The sequence below is a fragment of the Rhinolophus sinicus genome, linkage group LG04 (genome assembly GCF_036562045.2).
Source record: "Rhinolophus sinicus isolate RSC01 linkage group LG04, ASM3656204v1, whole genome shotgun sequence".
NCBI classification, from domain to species: Eukaryota; Metazoa; Chordata; class Mammalia; order Chiroptera; family Rhinolophidae; genus Rhinolophus; species Rhinolophus sinicus.
In genome coordinates, this window is record NC_133754.1 from 187,053,747 (window position 1) to 187,061,542 (window position 7,796).

The following is a 7,796-nucleotide window of genomic DNA, read 5'->3' on the forward strand; positions in this document are numbered from 1 at the left end:
GTGGTTGATTTTGTTTCTCTTGTAACAAGGAGTTGAAGTGACAGTGATATAAGCCAGTGTCAAAGTTGACAGAGGCTGTAACTTGGTGTCCTAATTAATAGGACAATAAAGTCCGGCTCGCCCTTCATCTCGGGGAGCCCAGACTCCATGTGGAGGTGGGCCAGGAGGTTTGTACGTGTCCTCCGACCTGTTGCGCCACCAGCCAGCTGCTCTGGGGGCCCTCCCTCTGTCCCTCCCATCCAAGCCCCTTTCAGAGCCCCCTCCCTCCCTCCCGCCCCAGCAGAGAAGAGCTATAAATCAGCCTTCCTTCTGGGGTGATTAAAAAAATCACTATTAACGGTTGACTCACAGTCTAAATATGTGCTCACGGCATAGTTGTGGCCACCAAGCCGGGTTTGGTGGAACCAGCCCTCAGCCTGCCTCAGCCCAGCCTTTTTGCAGACGCGGCTGCCAGTGCCTTTCTGCCCATCTACCACCCTCTGCCATGCCCGTCCCCCTTCAGCCTGGGGTTTGGCCCAAGACCCTGGTAGAGGGGGATGGAGGGAGCAAGCCATCTGGAGAGGAACCAGTGTCCAGACGAGAAAGGAAATTGCCCTGAGATTATTGAAATGGAAACAGAAGGGAAAGCTGGATGGCCAAGTTAAATAGACAGGGTGTGGGGGCAGGAGTGCGGATTGTGACCCAGCAGGGCTCTGAGCCTCGGGCCCGCCATGCAGTGCCCTGTCCTGCTGACTCTAGGGGCCAGTGGACAGGACGTGAGGGTGGCACTGAGGAGTCTGGCCGGTGGACATCCTGGGTCAGCCGGGCTCGGCATGCATGGACAGGAACTGGAGATGTCAAGGTCTTTCAAGAGGCGATGGGAGAGGTCCTGGTGAAGTGTCCAGCGTGCCCTTCCATGTAAGCAGCTTGCGATGACCTAAGAGTGCACGTTGCCACTGCCTGACTACAAGCTCCACGTAGGTGCCACTCTGAGCCTTCGAGCACCTTCTCCCCCAGGCGTCCTCTGGGTCCTGGTGCTGTCTGCCAGTCAGCAGATGGGAGAACTTGAGTGGGGGGGAAGGGGAAGGTCGGGCAGAGGGCATTCATGTTCCCATGAATATACTGAGTGCTCTGGCAATGAGGGGCATTCACTACTCAGGGGGCATGCAGAAGATGGGCAGGCAGTGAGGTCCCAGGGAGAGGCAGAGAGCCGAGTCCCGCAGCCTGGCAGACACAGCCAGGTGTGGGCAGGTGGGCAGGTGCTCCAGGTGACTCAGGTGAGCAGATGCCCTGGGGATGGAGGGCAGTGGGGGGCGTCAGGTGAGCAGACAGAGATGGACAATGGTGGGAGATGAACGTTTGGGGGGCCAAAGGGAAGACGAGGTGTGAGAACGAAGGGGTGGCCCAGGCCCAGCCCAGACAAGGCAGGCAGAGGGGAGGCTTGGAGGGCAGGCAGGAGGAAGGTGGTGGGTCAACTGACTTCTCCATTCCTTTGTCCTGAGAGAGATTTGGACTGGAGCTTGCCTTGATTCCAATCCATCCCCTGGGGTTCAGTTCTCAGCTGAAATAGGGCTGACTCCTCCCTGGCCCCTCCTCAGCCTGTGGTGAGGGTTGAATGGGACAGTTGGGGTGACAACACTTCAGTGGTTACAGTGCCCTGTCTGTGCTTGGCTGAAGCGTCTCCCGATGGTGTGGACCACCGGGGTCTGTCCTGGGGAGCCGTCTGTAAGTGAGGTACCTCACCCAGGAAGGGCCCCGGCCCACGCACGGCGGGATCACTGCCCTGCTGCAGACTGACTGGCGTGGACAAATGCCCTGCAGAGATGAGTGTGGCCTTGGTCAGCTGCAGGGGAGTGGCCTCCGTCCGTGGCCAGGGCAGACATCACCAATCCACCCCAGCACCTGCCTGCCCACTCTAGGCTGACCTCACCCTGCCCTGCCCTCCTGTCAAGCCATGGAGCCACCCAAGGTGACATCCACTGGCCATCCTGATCAACCACAGTCCCCAGCTCTGCTGGGATGAGCTGTGCAGATAGCATAGCATGCATGACGTGTGACCTGTCTCCTGAGGACAAGCCAAGGAATGTGTGCTCGGGGCAGGATCAGAGGACCGCCTGAGAAGGCAGAATTGGTCTGGGACTGGGGCATCTGGAGAACAGACGAGAAGGTTGAGCTCATTCTCACGCGGGGCCAGCACTCTCCATGGGCTGCAGACGCTGGCCTAGGCCGAGGGTGGGGATCAGGGTGGGGTCCGAATTATCCACAGAAGCCCAGAGGGGCTGTGGTCCACAGGTGCTGAGTCCAATCATGGGGAGCGTGTGCTGTGGCTGCAGGGGCTCCCGCACAGGGTCTGCGTTCTTGACACTCTGGGTATGAGGAAACTGGGGCCTCAGGAAGGCTTCTGCGGTGTATCGGGGGGAGAGGAAGACTACAGTCTCATGTCCATCTCACCGCGATTGTGCTGTGTGGCCTGGGCCAGGTTGCTTGCCCTCTCTGGGCCATTGTTTTCCTGCTATGAAACTGTCCCCTGGTGGTCACTGCCACATGGATGCTGCTTTATAGGCCAGCAGATGAGGGGACAGCCAAGGGAATGTGGAACACTTATGTGGAAATGTGCTAGAAGGCACAGAGACATTGGTTGAAGTATCACAGGAATTCTCTCTCTCAACCACAGAACTGGCCCTGGGGAGGACATTTTGAAACCCTCTGATGAATGACCGTGTTCTGGAAGGAGGCACTGAGAGCCAGCTGGGACAGCGGGTGAAATCAGCTGGGAATGTGAGACGCAGCGCGGGTAGGGCCTCCCAGGTCCCAGGACGGGTCCCAGGAACTGGCTCAGTGCATGGCTCTGATACCAAAGAAACACGGAGCTCTACTGAACCCTCCCAAACCGTTTTATAGACGAAGACACTGAGACCCTTGGGGGCACCGCCACCTCCCCCAAACTGTACGGCAAGTGGGGGCAGGGCAGCTGTGAACTCAGCTGTGCCTGAGGCCGGGGCCTGCTCTTTACAGCTGCGCTGTGTGCCCCACTGTGAAGGTGGGCTACTGTAAACATTAGGGGTTCCTTGGGGCTGGAATCGAGGAGGGGTCTCTCACCAGCCATAGCTGGACGGTGAAATGGAGGGAGAGCAGGCCTGCATGGCTGGGTGTGTGGCCAAGGGCACGGCCAGCACTGGACCGACAGCAGCCCTGAGTCTGTAGAGCCTCTGGCCCAGATGGCCTGGCAGTTTCTGTACATTGTGTCTGCCTGAGATACGTGGTCTGCAAGGAAACAGATTTGCACCAGAAGGCTGGGGGCTCAGGAGCCCCCCAGGGGGGACGTGTTCAAACAGGCAGGAAGTGAGCTGGAGCTGGGCTAGGCGCCTCAGGCACCACGATGACGAGGCCCCCAGCCCCGCCAGTTTGCTTTCCGGAGCAGCCCCACACGTGCGGAAGACAGAACAGGGGCCTGTGTGCGGGAGCGAGGAGTATGTCAGAGGGTAGGTTCTTCTCTTTCTAACCCCAAAGCCAAACCACTCGCCAGCTGTCACCCTGCAAGTCTCCAGCCGCCATATGCAATACGGCCCTTTGTACGTTTTCTGTCTGAGGTTCATCGCTTTTCTGTGCTGCTTTCCTGGCTGAGGGCCATGATTTCAAGCCTCTGTGTGATTTGCAGGAACATGCTAGAAGGATTAAATAAAGGTTTTGTAAGGGCCCCTGCAGCGTTGCTGCTGTGTGCTCCAGTCAGTATGACTGGCCAGGGTGCTCCCACACATGCCGGCCCCTGATGTTGGAAAGTTCGTAAAGCCCGTTCTGGGAGGCACACGTGCAGTGGGTGAGGACCCAGCGATGGGTCAGACCACCTTGGTGCAAATCCAGGCCTCCCCCACCCTCCAGCCACAGGCCCTCTGCTCTTTGACTTCCTGGCCGGTATGGGGCATAATGCTGCCTACAGGGCAGAGCTGCTCATGTGCAGCTTTGGGTCAAGCACCAAGCCCTCCCCTGGGCATCTCCAGGAGGCGGCAGGTCTCTGAGATCCAGGGATGGACCTTTGGAGAGATGGCATCCCCAGACCCTAGGGGGGACGTCTTGGAGGGGCAGTGCTGTGGGTGCAGGGGCAGCAAAGCGGTATCACCGTTGTTGTTACCTTGATGGCAATAGCAAAGGTTGCTTCAGCTTCAGCTCACGGCAGACAGTGTCCCAGGGCATTTTGCGTGTTATGTCATGTCCTCATGACGCCTGCCCGGTGTTTGTGTCATTATCCTCGTTTTGCAGTTGAAGAAACTGAGGCACACAGGCGTTAAAGCCGCTCGCTCCAGTCCCACATCTGGTAAATGGCGGGGCCAGGATTCTAACCCAGGTTGTCTTAGCCACTGCACAGCTGTGTCCCAGGCTGGGTCCCAGGCTGCAGAGGACGGGGAGTGGGGGTTTGGTTCATGTGGAATGTCAGCTACTTTTTGTTTTGTTTTGTCTAGCGAGAGATCTGGGCTGTTCATTTGTTCCTCCTCGTATGGATGACCAATTATTACAGCACTAACAGCACCAGAAAATACTATATTCTCTCCATTGAATTGTCTTCACCCCATTGTCAAAAGTCACCTCAATAGCACCAAAAACATTGAATCACTTGTCTCACAAAACATGTGCAGGGTCTGTACGTGGAGAATCACAAAACAGGGGCCCAAGAACTCAAGAAGATCTAACCATATGGAGAGAAAAGACAAACCACAGACCAGGAAAAGTATTTGCGAATCTTATATCCAACAAAGGACGTGTAGCTAGAAGACACTAAGAACTCTTATGGATGAACAAGTAAATGTGTGGTGAGCAGTGGGATTTCGGAGTCTCGCTGTCGGAGGCGGACGTAACAGATAAGCAAGGGGAAAGGCTGGAATAAACCCTGTGGGACTGGATTAATGCTGGAGTCGTCAGGATGAGCTCATGTCAGCTTAACATAGATAGAGATGGACAGATTCAGAAGTAACTATAGATGTGTATGTACACACGTTAGTTTACAATTATCCATTTTCTACCTCTGGCAGTCGAGAGGGTCCAGAAGCAATGCTGCCCCATACCGGCGGGCACACCCAGTGCCTGGGCTGTGGTCTCTAACACCCTCTCCAATGAAAGGAATCGGGGCTCCTTGGGGAAACGGTTGGTTCTACGGCTGGGACAAGAAATATACAAGACGAGCCTGGAGCATCTTTAGTGCCAGGAAGTAAGCATGCGCTCCGAAAACAAAAGGATGGGGCATGTCCAAGGGCCACCGGGGCCAGCCTGAAAGAGCTTCCAACGGCCAAAGCCAGAACAATTGGAACAACTAAATAAGCAAACTAGTATTGGACCACAACCCAAATCATAAAGTGAACACTTACAATTCCATACTGATACACATAAGTGACTGAATAAACAAGTAACGGGGGAGAAGAGACGGACCTGCACAGAGGGTTCCCCAGGACTTGCCCAGGTCCTCTCCAACCAACCCCGAGCGTGGGCTGCCTTAGTGACTTCCTTCCACAGAGGCAGTGTGCCAAGGGGAAAAAGTGCTTCACAGAGGAGACAGCTGGCCAACAAGACCTCAGCCAGGTGGTCAAGGTCAACGCCAGCAGTGACGAGTCAGGTGACAACACAGGCCCTTGAGATATTGCGATGACAAGGGAGCTTTACCCCTGTCACCTTCCTCCCCAGACCGCAGCACCCCAGTCTCACCGTGAGAAAAACCCAAGACGAGTCTCAACTGAGGGGACTTCTCTAAGATCCTGGACGAGCACTTCCCCAAAAGGCCAAGTTCATCCAAAACAAGGAAAGTCTGAGAAGCTGGCCCAGCCCAGAGGAAGTCAAGTAGACATGACAACTAAATGTCATATGGTGTCCTGGATGGGGTCCTGGAGCAGAAAAAGGACGTTAGGGAAAAACTGGTGAACTTGGAACAAGGTGTAGGGTTTCGTTAACAGTACTTATGCCAGTTCAGTCATGCTCAGTCAATGTCACTTCTTCATTTTGTGCCACGGTCAGTCATGGGAAATGCTAAAATGGGGGACGTTGGGTGCTGGGTCTACGGGGACCCTCTGCACTGCCTTTGCTATTTTCTGTGAAATTGAAACTATCCTGAAATTTTAAGTGTGTTTTACAAAGCAGCTGGGAGTGTTCTATCTGTGTGGATCTACTTCTGGGCTCTCTCTCTCTCTCTCTCTCTCTCTCTCTCTCTCTCTCTATCTCTCTCCCCCTCTCCCCCCCCCCCGTTGTTCTCTGAGTCTATGCTTTTGCAATCACATGGTCTATAGCTGTCTAGTGTATCTTGATATTGGCAGCACGAGTCCTTCAGGAGGGCAGTGACTAGGATAGTGTCCGGTGCCCTGAGCACACAAAGCTTGGAGAGGAACAGCGCAGCGCTTCTGTGTGTGGGCCCTGGGACAGATTGCCTGGGTGTGATCGACCGTCTCTTAGCTGTGTGACCTTGGTTAATTGACTTAGCATCTCTGTGCCCAGGTGTTCTTCGCCTGTCACACAGGACAGTGTTGTACCTCCCTCGAGGTGTTGCATAAGCATTAAAGGAGCTCGTGCTGTGGAAGTGCTGAGGACGGCACCTGGCACAGGGTAGTAAGCGGTTCAGAATGGTCAGCTGGCATGTGACAAAGGTGTGTTGGAGGGAGGGACAAACAGGGAGCTGACTCCTGCTTCATCAGAACCACTCATCAAAGGACGTGGCCGGTGAGTGGAGAGCGCGGGCGCACGCCAGCTAGGTGCGGGGAGACGGCGGCTCTCCACCCGGCACACGTTTGTGGACGGCGTGACCATGTTCGTCGGCTCCGGTCACGGGACTGTGGGAAGCAGGGGGCAGAGGGCAAAACCTTGGGTGCTGTGACTAAATGTGCCTGGGGGTGGACTTGCAGCCACCCCCCAGCTCTGCAACCTCATCATAAAAGAAAGACAGATGTTATTATCTCCCAGCACAGCTGTGATCATTAAAAGTAATAGGAATGAAAATAGAACAAGATGGAGGAGGCCTGGAACCCGACCGTGCTTCGAGAGGCAAAAGGGGATCATTAGTCTGTACTGCTTACTCATTAGCTGTGCCCTTGGAACTTGGCTTTAAAATACGGCAGAACAGAAAAAAAATCGCATTGAGCTATCACGATGTACCCACCAGATGAACGGAAATGATTGATAATCTGTCAACACCGGGGCATTCAGCGTGGTCCGGCCAAACTGGAGACCCACCAGTCTATGAGCAGTGATTCCACTCCTAGAAATTCGCCCTGTGGGACCCATACTCACGTGGGCCAGGAGAAAATACCAGGGGCTCAGAGCGGCTTTGCCAGAGCCCAGTGCACATTGAGAGAAAAACGGTTACATGAAGTGTGGTACAACCCTGCAATGAAGCAGCGTGAGCACAACACACGGTGACAACAAAACAACAAGGCCCACCCAAGCCACACACATACACTCACAAATGAACTGAACTCTGTGACACAACACAGATACACACAGACACGTAATTTTGAGGGGGGGGGGAACCCTAGACGTAAAAGAATACTTACTGTATGATCCATTTACGTAACATTAAAACACAGACAAAACTAAAGTATATTGTTAGGGCTGCATAATTAGATAGTAAAACTAAAACAGAAAAGGAGGAAGCAATTACCATGAAAGTCAGGATGGTGGTTATCTCCACGAGGGATGAAGGGGCCGAGCCCGGGAGGTCAGGAGGAAGGCAGCGGGGGTGTTGGCAGGGGTGTGTCTAGACCTGGGTGCTGGGTGCAGGGATGTTTGCTTTATAATAATGTACACTCTTTTGTATGTTATGTTTCAGAATTAGAATAATTTTAAAA